Source organism: Leptosomus discolor, chromosome 2 (assembly GCF_034619465.1).
Source record: "Leptosomus discolor isolate bLepDis1 chromosome 2, bLepDis1.hap2, whole genome shotgun sequence".
Taxonomy (NCBI): Eukaryota; Metazoa; Chordata; class Aves; order Leptosomiformes; family Leptosomidae; genus Leptosomus; species Leptosomus discolor.
This window is the reverse complement of record NC_141392.1, coordinates 71197157-71217390: the sequence shown is the minus strand read 5'-3', so window position 1 is coordinate 71217390 and position 20234 is coordinate 71197157.

Here is a 20234-nt window from a genome sequence, read left to right as displayed (position 1 = left end):
GAGAAGCTATGGCTGTCCCCTCCCTGGCAGTGTTCAAGGCCAGGTTGGATGGGGCTTGGAGCAACCTGGTCTATTGGAAGGTGTCCCTGCCCATGGCAGGGGGGTTGGAACTAGGTGATCTTTAAGGTCCCTTCCAACCCAAACCATTCTATGATTCCATGATATATTGAAATCGAAGAACAGAAAGTGAAGAGTGGTATCCAAGGAAAGATAGTCATGAGTGTTAGCAAATCAAGTGGGACCTATGGATGGAGAAAAAAACAGATGAAAAAAACAGTTGCATTTTGAGAATTACATAAAGTCCTGGGAGACCAATACATATTGTTGGAAATCTATGGTCCTGGAGGTCCTTAGCCCAACCCCTTTGGATTTGGCTACTTTGAAAGGAGGCTTTCAAGACAGAAATTTTGCACAGATGACAAGGAGAGTAGGGCCATGGGGTGGACATCAACAGCCATCTGCTGCTCAGTCTAGACAGTGTATCTCTTTGGAGTGTGAAGCATGTTTTGAGGGATCTGATGTGGAAGAAGAAAACAGACAGTACATGAGCAGGAAGATGTCCTTGGACTGTCCTTCTGGCCTTAAAATCTCCGAGTCTGTGAATGCCTCTTGGAAAATGGTCTTTTTTGATGCCTCGTTTCTACCCTTTTTGGAAAGCATTTAATTTTTTAAAGAGATGGAATAGGGGTTTTTCTATCCTTCAGAATATTAACCTTTCAAAATCAACAGGAAACACAACATAACCCAGTATTTCAATCCTATTTCACCTCTGATGGCTATTTATAATTGCTACTCAAATAGGAAGTCTGCCTCTGACCTTTGATGCTGGAATATACTTGAAATTCATGCCTTACTGTGCTCTGTCAGCTCCTTTTCATGCATGCTTTTATATGTGGGCTAATAAATATAAGTTTGGGAGCAAAAGCTTTGGCAGTGAAATCCAGCTTGTGATTTTGCTGTGAGGTATGATTGCAAAAAGCTTATCTAGAATCCAAAGGAGAACAATTTTTCAGGGAGTTTTGAATATGACATCACTGTTTATGACTGACATTATCAAACAATTTTAATGTCAGTTACGTAGATGACAGGATCACTAAAATTTAAGTATCCCAGAGATGCACATTTTAATTAGTACTCTTTGTTGAAACATATTTTACCTGAATCTGTGATATAAGCCATTTATTTTAATATTATCCAGACTACAATTTTGTTATTGCACTACCTTGTATTTCAATCTGAGTCAAAAGAAAACAATGGCCTGTACCTTCCAAAACATACAATGCTCATCTTCATGCTATGAAATTAATTCAGCATTCTCCAGCTACATGTTTCTGCTCTACATCTCCAAAATACTATGCCAATCAAACAGAAAGTATTTATACAGATGATGCCCAGAAGACATTGAGGAGTAATGAGATGCGTCAAATCCTTTCATCCTCACAGTCCAGGCTGGGGCGGAACCAAAGTCAGCAACTATTCGTTAGAGTCTTAGACAGTCTAAAGTGGATAGGAACAGTAATTTCTACCAAGGCACAACCTAAGCAGTAGTTACTGACAATGTATCTCAACCTTGTATCTTCTGTATACCATAGACAAAAATCTGCTGTATATCAATCATACTATAAAATGCTAACTGAAATTATTATGGCTGAAAAAAATTCAGAAAATAATGGAAATTAAAATAGGGTAATAAACTAACCGTTGATTTGCAGCACAGTGTAATGCTCCTAGACTTTTGAGATAAAGAGGAGAAGGTAATTTAATGATGAAAGTTGTATGTCAATAGGCAAAGTTTTGAGAAAAGAATATTTGACCTCCTACCTGGAAGCTGTCAGTGTAATTGCAGGAGTTTATCCATCATGACAAAAAGCAATATTTGGGCACTGACAACACCTCTAGAGCTCTAGGCACATAAGAACAAAAATATCCATGCTTCTGCTCTGAATGTAAAACTATTTTCACTTTTCTGTGGCTTCCTCATGCCAGATTCAAACAAAAGTCAAGTTTCATCTTTCAGGACCAAAATGTGTTTTAAAAAATAGGCACACTGTCCTTCTTATACACTCTGATGTGCTCATGTAAAAAATGCTTCAGTGGAGCATTGAAACAAGTAGCTCTAACTTCACTGTTTAGCAAAGGACTCAATTTTTAAGCATGGTTATGTATTTTTCCTGTCACAACTTGGAGTTAAAAAAGCTGTAATACAAACATCATTAAAATTAGTGCATTTAAGAGAAGTATCTAAGAGTCCACATATACAGTTTGGTGAAAGGATGATGGTGACTTAATTGTTCCTGCAACTCTAACATGCAAAGAAAACTGAGCACAGGAGTTTGAGAGAAATTTGTCAGTTGGAAATGGTTTCTGCTTGAATTGGTTCAGTATAATGTGTCAAAACCAATATTTTTTCATTCTTAAGTATTTAAGATTTGCATTTTAGTTATTTAGCTTTGGAAAAGGAAACCTCAAAATAAAGCATTTTTTCTTTCCTAAACATTTTCTTATTTGGATCTAAATGACAGCTGTCTTCACACTAAATTTAGTAGGCTTTGGATTAAGTGCTGTTTTCTCTAGGGTGATAGCAGTTGGCTGGGGCTGGTTTGTGGTTTGTACTAAATGTTGCTTGGATCTCAGTACAGTTGCAATCAGACGAAGGTGCAGACACAGGAGCTGATGCAGGTGGCAGAGTGGTGCACTTGGGGAACAGTGGGGTCACCAAGAACTGGTGCTGAAGCCTGAACAGTCACACCTAGAGACAAGCGTACAGATGAAAGCTAAGGCAGAAATTATCTGGTAGTTTGGGAAAGACAGTATCTCTTTGTTTTATCTTGACAGCAAACCCATAGTGCTGCTGGTTGTATCAGCCCAGGATATTTTATATACCCTTTAATGTGCTTTCTGTGCCTCATGGGAGGGATGGTCTGACTGAAGTGCCCTCAATCTCCCCTTGATCTTATTCCACTGTATATAAAGTATTGATACTCTCACGCAAAACTGGCTGAAATTAATATCAATGACTCCATAAACTGGTAGCTAAGACTTTTGTGAAAGAGATACCAGCTCAGATTTACTCATGGCTGACTGTGAGCAGGGAGTGTAAAAAGATTCCAAGCCCCTGGGAGAGGTCCACAGTAATGTATTCCTGGGGTCATATGGGCAGGTCTTTCCTGATCTCACTTATTGGAGCTATTTGATTTTGAATAAAATATTTTAAAAATTAATCAGGTCAGAGAGTCCCTGGGAATGGTGCTTTATCCTGGCAGGTAGACTACTTGCTAAGGAGGTGGAATATCTGTGTGCAATGAATCTTTAATAATTTTATGTGAGGTTGAAGAGCCACAGTAAGAGAGTTTGAGAAGCTATCACCATTCTGCCCTAGAGTGCTAGCAGTCAGGTCGCTGGGACAGCTTTTCCCAGGCAGGTGGCAACCATACTGACCCTTGTCCTGGCCGCTGTGCATGATCCGCTGGTTAATTAGGTAAAACAGGCTGACAAATTTCTTCTCTTGTTATCCTGGGAGAATCAGCTGAAAGCATTGTACGTCTGGTGAATCAGAATCAACGATTTCAGCTGGCTTTTCTATTATTCATTAAACTCTTTCATTAACAAAAAAAAAAAGCAGTGAAGAATGAAAGAAGATGGACAGTTGAGCCTAAGCCACCTTTGTGGCTTGATAAACCTGTATTCAGACTATTTTTCACTTGATCCACTATTTTTTACTGAAAGAGTAAAACATGCATCAGTGATAACACTGACAAAGCCATATGTCTTATATTTTGGTACTCGTTTTGAGATCTTGACAGAAAATATTTTATTTTGAAGGGCAAAATTGTGTGGCTAAAGGTGAAAAAGTTTATTAATTTTAACTTGTAATGTATTTTTGAGTGCTGTAGGACCATTTGATTACCTTTTATGACCGCTTGTCCTTGATATCCTCTGACTGAAAACCATTATACCACATAATACTTTTCATTCTTTGCTTGTGTCTTGTTTTATCCATTTTCTTATAAGATTAACTGTACTATTCTTATTTGCCTTTTTCCAGTCTTTTACTGTTCTGAGCATAAAATTTCTCCTCTCTCCTTAATTCTTCAGCTTCCTTCACCAAGATCCTGTGACCAGGATCCTAGATTCCAAATGAGAAGGCACTACAGGTTTTGAACAGCATCCTATAATTTTCATCTTGTTTTTTAGGCATTTCTGTATACATCCTACCATCATAGCTTTTGTAACAAGCATTGCATATTGAGCCATGACTTTTACTAAGAAGCCTGTAAGGGTGCTTCTTAGTTGGATTCAAACAGGTAATATAGGTTCCTCTATTGTTTCCAAATAGTATCGTGTGATATGCTGGAATATGTTTGTGTAGTTCTGTACAAGAAAAAATGTTTACAAAAAACAGCAGCTGAGGGTATAGAAAGGCCATTGTACAAGGCCCCAATCATGCTTGAAAATTTTTTCTCTAATTTACAACTAAAAAGCCCATGACGGCTGATGAGAAAATAAATAAAATGGAGGGAAAGGTAGGTTAAATGTCAGTGCACTTGTCTATTTGTAAGTACCAAAACATTTGCAAAGGCTTGTTTATATATTATGTCTGTTTCCTTAGCACTCTGCATTTGCCAAGTCACTTGTCTGAAGAGACGGCAAACTGGCAAGGTAGAAAAAATAATTTATAAAGCATTTATACTAAAGACATGGTTCAAGGAGACCTAGTCCTGACATGAGTTTTAAGAGACTATAATAATGCATGTAAGAGCAACGTGGCAGCCAAGGAGGGGCAGGATTTCTGTAATGTAGCCTGTGAAGTAATACGGAGATGAAACTGGACAAAAGCTATTTGAACCTGACTGCTGATGTGCTTTCTAACAGTGTCATCTATCAGAGTGATAGTCTCTCGAGGGAAGCAGTAGAAACTCTAGCAGTGAATCATTTAAAAATTAGTCTGCTAAAACACTTGAGAATGTAGTAAATCGAAGAGGTCCATGTTGGCGGAGGACAGCTGAGAAAAAGGAACATGTTTTTTTCCAGCTCTCAGCTCTGTGAGTCTGGGACAGCTACAACACACTTGTCTTTCACTTATCCAGTACATCTAACCAAACTGGCTAATTTCGTAACACTTGGGAGAGGTAGAGATATACTGTATTAAATGCTTCCTCTTATGAGCTGCACATACACCACAAAATTTATGGCAGCTCTTTTCTTCCCAGTGGAGGAATTTCTTCTTACAGCCTTTTCCATCAAAACAAATAATTCAATCAGATCTGGGTGCCAAAACAAAATGTGAAAAGGTACTGTTCTTCAAAATGTTCAAAGCCAATTGTACAAAGTGATATACTTCAATGTCTGTAGACTGTGTTTTTCCAAAACCAGGTTTGGAACGAACTATATAGTGGAAAATAATCTTATATTCTAGCAACAGAACAGCAAGTGAGTGAACATGATGCACAAACACCCCTCCCGCCCCCAAATTAATTTTCACACACTGTGTTAAGTTCTGGAATATGCTGTTCCTTTATATCACAGCAGCATTTTCATTCTATTTAAAGTGATTTTTTTTTTTTTTTTCTAAATAGAAGATATTATAGGAGCAGAATGGGACAACTCTTCACGGCCAACTCTGCGCGGGGACAAATCTGCACGGGGACAGCTCTAGGCGGGTCGGCAGATTACTCCAGTCCTCCCCAGCAGGGGGCGCCGTTCTGGTCCCCCCTTGTTCCCGCCGTGCTGCCCCGCCGCTCCTCCCCACTGCCCAACGAGCTCCTCAAAGCCCTTGAACACCGGTGGGGGCTCTGTGTGGCGCCGCGGGGAGCCCCTAGCACCCGGCAGCGAGTGGTCCCTCGTGGGAGGCAGAGAGGGGACCTCCTGCCAACTCGTTCCTGCCATGCCTGCAGTGCGCATTACGTTTGGGGGAGGAGGAGGAGGAGGTGTGCAGGCAGGCTGGCGAGCGGAGGGGGAAGCAAGGAGGAAGCATCGGGGGGAGCAGCTCTGGGCGCAGCTCCAGATGCAGGGGGGATGCCGGCCGCCTGAGCACTGCCTGGCTGGAGAGCCTGCTGTTTTGTTGGCTTCATGCTGGGGTGTTGCTGGTTTTTGAATTGAGGGACTTAGGGGCATGGCACCCCACCACCTCAGCATCCTCCTCAGCCCTGGGCAACTGCCAGCAGTCCCCACCACCGTGCCGCTTCTTCCCCGTCAACACAACACGCATGGCACCGCATATATACGAGCAGAAAGGGATCTAGGACAGCTCAGCTTGGCAGCACCACTGCTTCCCCCCTGCATCTGCTTGCTCCCCTACCTGCGTGCCTCTTCCTTCTCCCCGAAATGTCCCTCCTCTGCCTGCTTGGGCTCCCTGTGGCGCCGTGCAGAGCCCCCGCCGGTGTTCAAGGGCTTTGCAGATCTTGCCATGCAGCAGGGAGGACCGGTGTGGCAGCGTAGCAGGGGCAGGGAGGACCAGCTCGGTGCCGTGAGCTAGGGAGGACTGGTCGAATCTGCTGACCTGCACATAGTTTTTCCACGTAGAGTTGTCCCCACGCAGAGTTTGCCACACAGATTTGGCCACGCAGAGTTGTCCTAGACCCCTGCAAAGAGTATTTGTTATACGGGATAGCAGACCCCAAAGACCTCCTTGGCGCTAGACAAGTTACAGACACACACATTGCTCTAATCTGTCCTTTAAGAGCTTGCAGCCTACTTAAAAGTTGATGTGCAGGTATAATGAAAAGTGGGACATGATCAAAAAGAAGTGGCGGGGAAACTGCAACAGCACTGTGGCTTATCTCACATGTGCAGAACTGGATATGTCTGATGTACTTCAACTTGTTAAGTAGGTTTAATGAAAGACTCCAAACCTGCTGCCTCTGTGCCCTAGCTCTTCATATCCTTACATGCTGCCCCTAAGCTTGCCTTTACCTTTAAATATCATTCCTTTTGCCTTAAATAGCTTATTTTTACATTTTTTCCCATAAGACAAATCTCCTGGCAGCTCTCCAGGGCACAGGATGCAACAGAGAAGGCAGATGAAGCTGCAGGAGCTGCAGAGGGGACAGTCATTTTTTACAGGGCTGCTGAGGGTCAAGTATTCCCCCACGGAGGCCGCAAAAGTGATGCCAGAAGTTTAACTGCTACCTGGGATGCTCACTTGTCCACAAGACCTTAGGTCTCAACTCAGAGCCAGCAGCATTCCGGTGCCAAATCAGAAAGAAGAGGGGAAAAGCTCTGTTGTTCCTCAGGTTCAGTGGTGAGGTCTGAATCAAATGGTGACGCTGTACTGTGCTGGAGAGTTGGCTTATAGCAGTTTGTCTTAATCAGAAAAGAGCCACAGTGGCTGGGCTATGTGGACAGAGCTTACGTGCTTTTAGTCACATTTTCTAGTTGTACCCTTGAGCTGTTACCTACATTCCGCAAAGGTCTTACAGTTTGCCAGGCTGCAATCACTGCAGCATGGCATCTTTTTATGCAACCAACACACGAGGGCATAGAAATGTAGTTTATGCCTTCTGCTTGTTTTCCTAGAGAGTGTGTTTCCCAAAATAACAGGAAGACTGGTGTGTCACATTGTTTAATTAAAAAAAAATAATGATGATCAACACTTACTGGGCCTTATGGGACAGGCTTTCAAAAGGCTTTCCACTGAAAACACCTCCTGAGGAATCAGACATGCTATAGGGCAGTCAGTGAGGTCTTTGGTATTATCTGTTCTTGGAAGAAAGAAATGGAGAAGAAAAACTTATGGACTGAAATAGCAAGAGATTTGGAAAAAAAAATGTTATAGAACACATAGTGAGCCTGTTGGTAGTGAGGTTTTGTTGAATCTGGAAATCGAGTGTGTTGGGTAATTGTGCATACATCCCTTGTTCAGAGAGAACCAAGATGCCTGTAACAAATCTTCCTTTTGCCACAATAGCAAGGAAGGGAACCCTGGATCATTTTGAAATATTTCTGCAGAAAAGCACATTAGACCTAATGACTGCACACTGGGTGATGGAAGGCACTTCACTTATCTGGGAAAAAATGCTTTTTAATGACTTCATTTATTCATTTTTAAAAAACAGTAAAGTTGTCATGTTATAATCTCCCAGAGATACTCCCGGGTGAGCTGTTGAAAGGTAATTTCAGCACACCTAGGGCTTCACACTGTAATATAACCTGTTGTGCCCTACAGCTTAATCACACTGTGGCATTTAAAAATCATTCATTGTTGTTGGCAAAAATGTCTTGCAATAACACTATTACCACAACTTACATTTTTACAGCAATTTTTACTTCTTAGGCAAACATACTGAAGTACTCTACAAAATACTTTAAGTACATATCAGGCGTTGAATCACTGAGCATTGTGAGTCCCTTATGAACCAGCAGTGGCCCTTATATAATAAAACTATATCACTTTTTCATAAGAAGCTATCGCTGTTATAAAACATGCATATGTTCTTAACTTACATAAAACTTCCTTTTCCAAGGCATCATACTGAGTCATGGACTCAGATGCCGAAGTTTAAAATACAAGACAATGCCTCATATCCACTCGGAGACTAGCAGTCTGATACCAAAGAATCGAATGTTTTAAAGAAAATAAGCTGTGGTAAAAAGTGCCTCTAGCAGACTACTAATTTTAGTTGGGGATTACTAAGCTCAGGAGTGTACAACACAGGCAATTCAGCATGTAATATTCTCAGTGCTCAAGGAACAGGCTGTCATCCACGTTTGGGAAGAATTCAACAGTTGGTGTGTCATGGTGTGTCAAAATGTCTCTTCACAGGTGAAAATCATGTTTAATTTACTAGGATTTTGGGTGTCATTTACAAGGCTTTTAATATGCTAGGTGCAACTGAAGAAAAAGTTTACTACTGTCCATGCTCCTCTACAGCATTTGCATTAGGCTTATTCACTGTCAGATGGCCCCATCCAAGCTCATTGTTGATTCTGGGAGCTCATTTCCCCACATGGCCAAGAGAGCCTCCAGGGCACGCTGACATACAGCAAGCTTGTCTCAGGGCTCTGAGGCACAGCAAACTGTCCTCAATGAAAAAAAGAGTGAGTGACTGAGTGAGTCAGGAAATATGTAAGTTTCTCATTGCTGTCTGTACAATAGGTATGATATGGTTTTTATAAATGCAAAGAAATCCATTATGGCATTGGAACATTCTACATTTATAGATAATAAATAGACTATGTGAGTGAGATGGGAATCAACCTGTTTCATATATTACATCCAACACCAAGATACGATTTTATATATGTGGCATATTCATGACATACTTGAAAAAATATACTGAGTGTATTTTTCTTTGCTGAGTGAACCGAATCCATTTATATCTTTGCTAACATGGCCACAAGAAGAAAAACGTTGACATCTAGCACAGCTATTAATATATTCAAAACAGTGAGCAGAGAACTTTATGAAATATTGAAAGATAAGAAACAGTATGCTTATTATGTTCTGGTTACAGATAACAAAACCTAATGATACACTTTACATTTTGGGTAGAAGGAAAGAAGATCTACTGAACTAGAACTCTGTTGTTAAATGACCTTTAACATTGGCCTAAAACCCACTGTGGCATAAGCCCTTTTACCAGGAATCCCCAGATTTGAACACTGTTGCTGGATATCCAGTATTTGGATATTTTGAGGCCTAAGAGTAGAGGGATCTAACCTGAAATTGGGAATTCAGAGCCAGATTCACATTTTTGGAAATTATGATGTTTTGTCTTCAGGAATGGCGGGGAAATTGAGACGCTCAATTCTATTTTAAAGGACTAATGGTTTTAGTAGAGCTATGTAAGTCTAAAATAAGCAAGTGTTCCTAAACAATAACTTTCTTTGGACTTTTACTTGCAAACTGGCAAGCCATATTCCAGAGCAATCCAGGATGCCAGCTTTCTCACAAGGCAACGCATGTTGTATATGAAGAAGCTGAAAAGTCATCCTTCATCTGCCTTGCTTTAACATTTACAGAATTGGTGGCTGCAAGTCTCAGAGATCATCCAATACACAGCATGACTCAAAGCTGGCACCTTCATCACTGCTACATTGCCTTGGTAGGCTCTGAATCAAATCAGTTCTTAAATAAATTTTGCTTAGGGTGTATTTTAAAGTTATAGGAAATATGAAATATCCTTCAAAATGGAAACTTTCCAAGTGTAATCTGATCACAATAAGAGAAAACCAGTGATCTGACAAGCAAATGGAATTATATGATGGTAAACATGAGGAGGTTCCAGCAAGCACAGCGAAACAGGTAAATAAATATTACTGATCAGCTCACCCAAGCCAGAGGTGTCTGTATTGGAATTTTACATGTGATCGCATACACCTGGAGTGATCTGAAACTGATTTTAAGGAAACACTGATGGCTATTCGCCTACAGCAAAATAAATTCTGTCCCAGACCTTGGGCTGATGTCATCCTTACAGTCCTCAGCTACTGTTTTTCTATTCTTGTGCCATTGTTTCCCTTTTAAGCATTTTTCTTTATGCGAAGAAAACAAGAAGAGATTTGTAAGCAGCAGAGGAATGAAGGGAAGAAGTCCTCCTGTGACTCAGGCAGAAGCCATGGGCTTTCAGTAGCAATGCGTGGTCTAAATTTGGGGTTAGTGTATCTTGAATGGCCAGATGGAGCCTCTGTACTTTAAAGCCTGGAAGTGGGACAGGAAGGGAATGTTAGTTTAATTCTTCAGACTGATTTTAATTTCATATCTCACCTAATTGCCATTAAAATTGCACATTTACTATGCATTACTCTCTATGAAAAACAACATCCTTAATTATTATGGTTATTAACATCAGATTTGTTAGAATTTTTAATATTTTAACAATTATTTATTAACAGCTATGCTGTATTTGGAGCATAAACTCCTCTTAGGCCTAAGAACGTATTCAGAAGCCTCAATTCTGACCATGAGATATGTGCAGACAGCACTGAATTTTATGTGGGTCCACAAAAATACTTGAGTCTAATCTCTGCTGTTGCCTCATCACACCTACAAGCACAATGCTCAGAGAGATCCTGATCCAGTTGTGCTCAGTGCTGCCTTGCCACAGATTAGGTGATGCTTTAGCAGTGTGGATGCAGCTTCTTTGCCCCAGTGAAAGAAAAACAGCTTTACTGGGAGGGTAAAAAGCCTGGCAAAGTTTTGGGAAGATGGGTATACACAGGGGGCTGTATGGTGGTCTGGGGTTTGGGATCAACATGTACCTAAAAGTCATCTCATTACATACCAATTTTTCAGGCTCTTAGAAGTTCAGAAATAACAGATGTTTGTTAATAAGGAGCTAACTACTTTAATGATTTTAAAATACATTAGCAATTAATAAAAACAGGTTCAATGCAGCAATGCAAAAGAGGAAAGAGTGGAATAATCATAATTTCATTAATGCTGTACTTTAAAAGAACAAAAAGCAAAACTTAAATAATACAAATCTAAACTTTCATATGAAATAAGACATAGAAGTGGGTTATGTTTCACAATATAGTAACTTTGGCTAATTCCTACCAAGCCATTAGCTGAACTTTTTGTGAATACTTTTGCAGCAAGTGAAACCAGCTGACTTTTCATAGAAGGGAAGTCCTAGGTAAGAGTCAGAATTTGCAGCATTGCTGCAATGCGTTCTCTAAAAGCCTTCTGGGCACTGCCCAGCAGAAACAGAGGAACTAGGCTGGATCCAAAAGAGATGTGGTTGCCTGAAGGACTGTGTAAATACCTGTGAGTCAGAAAATCCTCACGTGCTGGATAGACATTTAAATACTGAAGATGTGTTGGGTTTTTATGTTTGGTTTTGTTTTGTTTTGTTTTGTTTTGTTTTGTTTTGTTTTAATGGGATGTTACCACCATGTATATAAGAAAAAATTCAGCTGTTTGTATTCCTTCACAGCTGTGCCTCTAGCTCACAATTAAGACACTAAGCAAAACATTCTTCAGCCTTTCACTCCAAAATGATCCAAACTGAAAGGTAAGTATTGAGAGCAAGTATGGCACTGGGATCCATACCAAATACAACAGTAACAGTTATTTTCCTAAAGGCTGGGTGAGAAGGGAGATAGCCAGGCCTGCTTCTGTGCCTTTTCTCTCCACATCTCTCACCTTTCAGAAGAAAGCAGTAAGCATCAGGGTTACAGGTATTCTGCACAGAGAGAGTACCTGGAAAAGCTGTTTCACCTTCCATAAGCTGTCTGAGATTCATTGCATCAGAGAGAGGAACTGTGACCTCCTAGTCTATATGGCACCCTGGTGATTTGCCCAAACATGAAACGTAACACACGGGGCCTGAGCCATTTTAGGGGGATCGTAGTCACAGTGGGACTTCATAAAATAGCAATGAAGTCTAAATGGATCTCTTACACTACAAACATTTACTCGTAAACCCATGGTATTACTCACGGGATTAAGCATCTGTCAGAACTGAGCCTTAAATATGTCACACATCCAACCTGATGGTGGGTGTGAGTATATAGTGATAGAAAAATCTAAATACATAAATATGCCATCCTCCATGTGGCTGTCGGTGACTGATAGAATCATCTGCTTATCGAAAATGAATACTTAATTAATATACGAGATTCTTCCTAATGTTTTTTTTTTTCCTGAATGGTTGGAAACTAATTAGAGCTCTAATTAAGCAATTTCACCTGACATAGTTATCTGAATATCATCAGTAGTGCAGTGAGGGATTTTACATACTCAGGGAAATCTGCTCAGATTCCTTCAAATCCCTTGAGTTTTGTGCCTATCAGTTTTATGAGACCTCCCCAGGCTTTTGACTGGGGATTGCATAGGCTTTGTTCAGCTTTATTTTTCAGGTGTATATTAGTACAAGATCTCAATGGATTTTCTTTTTTTTTTTATGTGTGGTTTGCACTTTGGGTTTTTGGTTTGGTTGTTTGGTTTGGTTTTTTTTTTGGTTGCTATTTCGTGTGTGAGGAAGGCATGAAGGTATGAATTACCTGTGGCAGCAAGGGACAGGATTTGACAAGTCAGATGGCTCTGCCCAGTCTTCATTCCCAGTTCATACTATGCTTGGTGCTGCCCCTGCACATGACTTTCTATGATCCTGGTCTTTCGGGTGCTTTGAGTGTGTTTTCTACATTAGTTGCACAACACCAGCCTCACACAATTCTACCTTCTAGCCATACTTGTTTCTTAAGATGTTGCTCAGGAACAACATTCAGCATTACTCTAGCAGGTAAAGTTATACCCATCTGGCTATGCACTAATGAGATAAACCACAGACTTGCACCACAGTGTCCTTTTAACATTAAAATGTACACATAATATATGCTCTGCCTCCTGCTGTAAAAAGGGAAATGAATACCTAGCACTCACAAATCTTTTTATTTAAATGCAGGTGACAGCTTTCCCCACAGTCATTTGGAACCATTAATCCTTTTAGGACCTTTCTTTTCCCAGGATGGAGGGAGATGGACAGGGTTGCCTTGCAATATGCTTTTTTGTTCTGTGCAAACCTTTAGCTTTTAGAAACTGGTGGATCCGCACCAGTTTTATTGAAAGGAAAAGAAGAGGACCTTAAGTCTGTTACCCCTAGCACTAGAAAAGATTTATTATTTCCAGAGTCTGCCTCTGCACTGAACAAGATTTTGAACATGTATAAACTTAGTCTGGGAAACACTCCAGCTTTTCTAGTAACTTATGGTTACCATAAGTTCATTAGTTACTGAATAGTCTACAGCTAGAGAGACTTTTGAGCAAATTCCTCATTTACTGTTCTCAAGCTTACTGCTACCTGCAGGCTGCTTGAAGCCAAGCCATCCTGGCAGATTAATTTGGGTTAAGTAGAGTTGTGCCTGTTTCCAGTTATGCTCAAAGGAGTAATGAGGCCAGCATTTAAGTCTCCTGCCTGACGGTAAGATATTTCTTTGGAGCCAGTTTAAACAGGAGCAGGTCTTTCTGACACTTCCCAATGAGCCTTGAACTCAAGCAGTAGGATCTGAAGCAAAACACTTTAACTGTTTTGCTGCCATGCCCTTGTGTTAATTAACTAAGTTGTGATGCATCTGATAGTCAAGTTAGTTTAGGATTTCCTGTAACCCAATAGATTCATTTAAGGTCCAGTCATTTAACACCAAAATAACTGCTGCTGAAGTCTGTCTTTTTTAGAAGTGATCCAGTTCAACTAGAAGTGAAGAGCGAAAGAAGAATTTATGATGAAGCTTCAGGATAACAAGTTCCTGACAAAATTCTGTTTTCCTGCTGGATAGCAAACTCTCTTCTCAGGAATTTTTCTGGGAGGTTGGGGCTCTGCACTTTGTGCATTGAAACAAATATACAGGATGTCCAAGGCAGGCCGAAACTCAGCCCAGCCCGGGAGCTTTGGCCGATCACTCAAATCCGTGTGCTCTTCTTCCTTCCCCTAGGATCTTCACTTTCCTTAGATAAAGCTGATGACTTTTATGTTCCTTACAGAGGAAGCAGTTCAACTTGAGGTACTCTGATGAGGCATGCGGAGCAATGAGATATCTCAACAAACATACTGAATACCACCCTGAAGACATTTTAAACTCATGTGCTTTGTTTTTCCTTAGGGTACGTGTGCTGCACAGCTGAGTATGAAGGATGTAAGAACTCTAGGCTGCAATTTCACTAGTAGTAAGTGCAACTGGGAATGTATGTCGTGTGAGGCAGAATACTAGAACACTGGTGGCTAATGACTTCTTTTCCCCACCATATAAAATTAAAATAATATATTTAGTTGAGTTAGAAGAGTGATACACTCAAAATGAAAAGTGAAGCCTCACTGTGAGCAGATTAGAAAGCAGGGACATCTCTTGAAATATTTTACTTTAAAAGCCCAGGAAGCTAGAAAGAGCTTTGGATCCTTTACCGCAGTTTCTGCTAGGAGAGGGCATTCCCGGTGAAGGAGTTCCTGCTCTTGTAGCGCTCTGAGGGCTGGCATGGATCTTAGCTCTGGCCAGCTTGGACCACAGTAGTTATCTAACCTGCCTTTTGCATAAAACAAGTTGGAATGAACTTCCATTTCTGAGATATCTTGGACAAGATCTCCTTTTCCACCTGGAAATGTTATCTAGTTTTGAACAGGCTTCCTGATGATCTGGTTTTCCTAACAGATCAGAAACATTCACTGTAGCTCCTGCACACCCGCAGCTCTGGGGTTTGACCCTAGCATGCACATGAAGGAGAACAGCAGCTTGTTCAGAATTCAGTAACAAATTGTGCTGGATCTTTCAGAGGATCAGTTGTGACTCAATGTCTCCATCTGATGGTGAATGTGCTACTGAAAATGTCGTCTTGTCTGTGGTATTTACTCTCTACCAGTATTTTAGACTTTTGGATGGTTACATCAATGGTAGTACTTTAACACTCAAAACATGTTGCTACTGAATGTTCTCCCCTACTTTTTCCTCCACTGCAAAGAAGCAAAAGGTGCAGCTGAGTATTCTTCCAGGCTGTCTAATTGTCTGAAGATCTATTGTTACTTGTTCTAGTTCACAGCCATTGAAATGTAACCCTTAGCAACATAAAGAAGAACACAAAGATGATCTCCCTGAATGAAAGACCTAACAAATGAGGGCAACACTTGATAACTAACAAGCACCAAACTCTTTCCTTTTATGAGATGGAGGTTTTTCATTTCCTGTTTCTTGTGGCCTCTTACAATAGTACTTGGTGCTTATACCGTGCTTTTGATCTTCAAAGCACTGTATTAACTAATTAATCCTCCAAACACCCTATGAATTAGGTGAGAGGAATGTTTCCATACACTTTCTGCTAGCACTGTAGGGAAGATATTAGAAAGGACTTTGAAAGGAACTCTTTGCTCATTTATATGTATTAACCTCTGTGTTACATATATTCGAACAACAGTATTCCCTTTAAGGGCACACAGCAAAGCAGTAACATTTATCAGTGTTTTTCTGATTTTGTTTTTCATTAGCTGGCTGAGAATTAAATATGAATTTCCCTCCTGCAACTTGAATGGCTCTCTGACTCCATCTCAGGGTTTTATGCCTCACTCATCTCTGAGGTTAGCACATAAGGTGATACGATTAATCCTATTTTGGACAGGGTCTTGTAGTTCCTACTTCTATGATCTAATTTCTCCTCCCCCATCCTTAATGTTCCTGTGATATCTGTGTTTGTGCTATTCTTGCTATTCTTTTTTCTGTCTCAAAACACAGGTCCTGTTACAAAATCAGATCCTAGGCATTGCAACACTTGGAATTGCAGTACATAACTTTCGAGACTATGGTACTAAGTTCATTTGTTCTGATATTATAATGTCTTGGGACCTTCCTGTCTATCTGTGACTTTTATCTGTGTGCAACCTTAGCAGACAAATTTGAGCACACTTTTCTTTTATCTGCCGCTTGCTGGTGAAAGAGCAGTTGTCTGTTCCTCCTCAGGATGTGTCCAGGGGGTATAACAACCTTACAAGGCTGTGAGCAAGCTGTTGGGCAACTGTTATTGCCTGCAGCCACAGTACTTGATAGAATTTCTTATTTCATCATTTACCCAAAGCCATCACTGCTTCCAGGATCCCATATTATGCTAACTCTTGTTGCTATGTTTGACTTCTCCTTACATTTCTGCATACACTGAATTCTTTCCTGAATTCCTGATGTCAAAGACCTCCTTGTTCCCTGTGTGGTGTTTGATGAGTGTCAGAAGGTGTCAACTGGTGTTTCACTGTATCTGCCATGCACCCTGTCCCTGAAAAATCGTATGTATAATTGGGATCTTACCCTGTAACCTTTTTTACTCTTTAATTTACCAATCTGTCAGATGAGGGTTTCTGAGACTAATGAAAATCAGGAAATTTACTTTCCATGAAATAAGTAAATAAATGCTACTGGAGACTGCTTAAATTAATGTTCACTACATCTGTAGATTGTTATTGTTTCGTAGGGTATACTGCACCTAACAGTAAACTGTCTTTGGCTTGAAGTCACTTTGCCTTTCAGAAGAAACTATTTCACAGAAAACTGAATAATACTCATACAAGAAAACAGTTTTCCACATATCCTGTACATGTATGTGTATACTTACTTTCCTGCACCACCAGCACACACTCTCCTGCTTGTCCTGGTCTCTGTTTTAGGATATATAATGTGTTTTAATAGCTTCCCAATACTGCTGTTCAGTAGAAGCCAGAGTAAAATATCATTCTGCATTTTTTTTTTGTATTGGGTGTTTCATTGTTTTTTGTTTAGTTTTGTTCTGGTTTGGTTTGTTGGTTTTTTTACATTCGTAAAGAACCTTTGTATAATCTGTTTAATATACTGTTCTCTGTTGTCTTTAAACAGAATTGCTTTTGAACTTGAGAGATTCCCCCTGGCTTGATAGTAGCGGCTATGAGCATGAGCTTCCAACCACCCTGTGCTAACAGACTGTTTCCTCTGTCCTAAAATGCCGCTCCATCTACAGTTTATCCAACAGTTTCTCTTTTTTTATCAGACTTAATTGTTTTTTTATTATATGCTCTAGAGAATGTGCTTGCAGCTCTTAATGTTCTCCTAAGCTTATTTTCAACTTGTAAGACATATATTTTTAACTGAAAGCATAATATTGTGCTCTTAAAACAATTTGCCATTTTCTTTTGTTAGTACTGGAAAGACATTTCCATTGTGTTTCAGATAGCTGCATTCACTCAAAGGAATAGACATGGCAGTTTTTATATCAATCCACTTTTAGGTTGATTCGGTTCCTTCTGTCACAAGCCAGTGGTCTTACTTTTTTTTTTTAATCTTGATGCTGAAAGCAGATTGTACAGCTCTCTGCTTGGAGGACATCTGCTGTCTATAGGATTTTCAATTTCCTGTCCCAGTTCCTGAGGTCCCAGGACCTCTTTAAAGTCACCTTATTGAGTTTCCCAAACTCTTGCCTTCTCCATAGCTACCTTAGATCACCATTCATACTACAGGGAATGTTCAAGGCACCGGCATAATTTCAAAGTAGGAGAAAGACCTTTTATAAAATACAGTTACAAATTTTATCAAATATAAAAGAAAGAATTAGAGATTATCTTGTACTGTACAGAGCACAATTTCAGAATTACTGTAAGTCCTATAACAACACAGCGACTTATATATCAACACCTAGCTTGGGAGAAGTGCTGTTTCACTTGCTTTCATGTGGGTTGACAACTCAACTTTTGTGATAGCACTGTGAGGGGCTCTTATGTACTAACAGGATTGCCGTAATTCTCCTTGCTTGTGTACTAGCAGCACTCAGAAACTGTGAGAGACAATGTGGTTTCTTTTATTCTATTGCTTGTTTCCTATTTTCTAGGCATTGCCTAAGCCAGTGCTCTGTCCAAGAATGTACCACACCGCATATTATTTTGTTCACGTTGAACACTGCATTTTGTGGAGCTTCTGCCATAGGTTCTTGGGCTTTTTTATGTACTTTTAGAGATTCACTTATGGTTGGAAGGTCAGAGTCCACCCAGTAATGTGTAACTCGCATTGTACAGCAAAGGCAGAGGATGAAAGCTTAATCTCTACATAGTCTTATTCTGAGTTATTTTATTCTAAATCCAGTTCAGGTTTTTAGCAATTGTAAGGTGGACTTTTCATAGAATCATAAAATCATAAGGTTGGAATAGACCTCTGAGATCATCAAGTCCAACCGTTGACCTAACACCACCATGCCCACTAAACCATGTCTCAAAGTGCCACATCTACATGTTTTTTGAACACGTCCAGGGATGGTGACTCCACCACTTCCCTGGGCAGCCTGTTCCAATGTTTGACCACTTTTTCAGTAAATAATTTTTTCCTAATATCCAATCTAAACCTCTCCTGATGAAACTTGAAGCCATTTCCTCTTGTCTTACCACTTGTTACTTGGGAGAAGAGACCAACTCCCACCTCACTACAGCTCCTTTTGGGTAGCTGTAGAGAGCGGTAAAGTCTCTCCTCGGCCTCCTCTTCTCCGGACTAAACAACGCAAGTTCCCTTAGTTGTTCCTCATAAGACCTGTTCTGCAGGCCCTTCACTATCTTTGTTGCCTCAGATCAGTCTTAAAGTCCTTTGATTTTTCACCTTCACTTAGTCTACTCTGATAAAAATCAGATGCATGTGAAATATATTTATAGAATGGGGAGCAATACTACCTAACTTTCTGTATAAGCTATTAGACAAATCAGATGCTTTGGAACCAGCCAACCATGAAAAACACCTGATGTCTTCCATTTACTGCTCTTCATTACATGCAGAGTAAAATGTCATTTGAGTTTTCTTCTAGTTTTTTTGACATTTCTAAAGAGATTCAGCTACTCTGATGGAGCTTTTAGCAGCTCCATCCTTTCATTCAGAGTATTTTAGTACATTTTCTTTTACTTTTTATCCATATCGGTAATCTCTCTGATCTGTTGTTTGTCTCAGACCTTTTAATTTATTGTTTCAGTTTCCACCGCCTTTGAATTATGAAACAAAAGCTGCTTAAAAGCGCAATTTCCTGTCAGCATCACAGCAATCAAGAGACCAAATAGATTCAACAGACTCTCAAAGTATAGCAGCTTAAAACCACCTTAGTTTCTGGCAAGCTATTGGTAAGATGTCAGAAAAACGAAGGGCTTAAAGGTTATGGCAGTTGGTTGAAAGAGGGAAGAAATGGGAATAAGCCTAAACACAGAGGGAAATAATGCCTGTTTTATCTCTTCTGTCATCCATAAATCCAAACCTTCACTTTAAGGAGATGACAGCTTTTTCTGATCTTCTGCTCCTTTTCATTCTGTCCTGTCACAAATAAAAGCTTTTCACAAAAACAATTTAAAAAGCCCACAAACCCACCTATATATTATGTATAATTAATGAAAAAAATACACAGGGATTTATAAGAAACACATTGTGTCAAAAAATAAACCACTCCAAAGTAAAGAAGATAAAAATGGATATAGTAAACAAATGTCAAGTAGCTCAAAGATATGTGGTTTGTCATTAATGTAATGGAATTTTGCAAATATAAACAAGGAAGTCGTTAAACTTTAGATGAAAAAACATATTCAGAAGGATATTAGTCATACCTGGAGAACACAGTTTATTCCTTAAGAAAGTGAATAACTGGGCTGCAGTATAAGATTACTGTGAAAACTATCCACTTGGACCTGTGTGTCTTTCTGTGCTGTTTGTGGAAGTGCTGTGACAGGTTTGTCTGTTACTCAAGTAGCAGTGCTGCAAAAACAGCACAGCACTTCTATTTCAAGTGAGACTGTCGGAGTGCTGCTATAACAAGCCAGCCTCCATTTCTTCTTCAG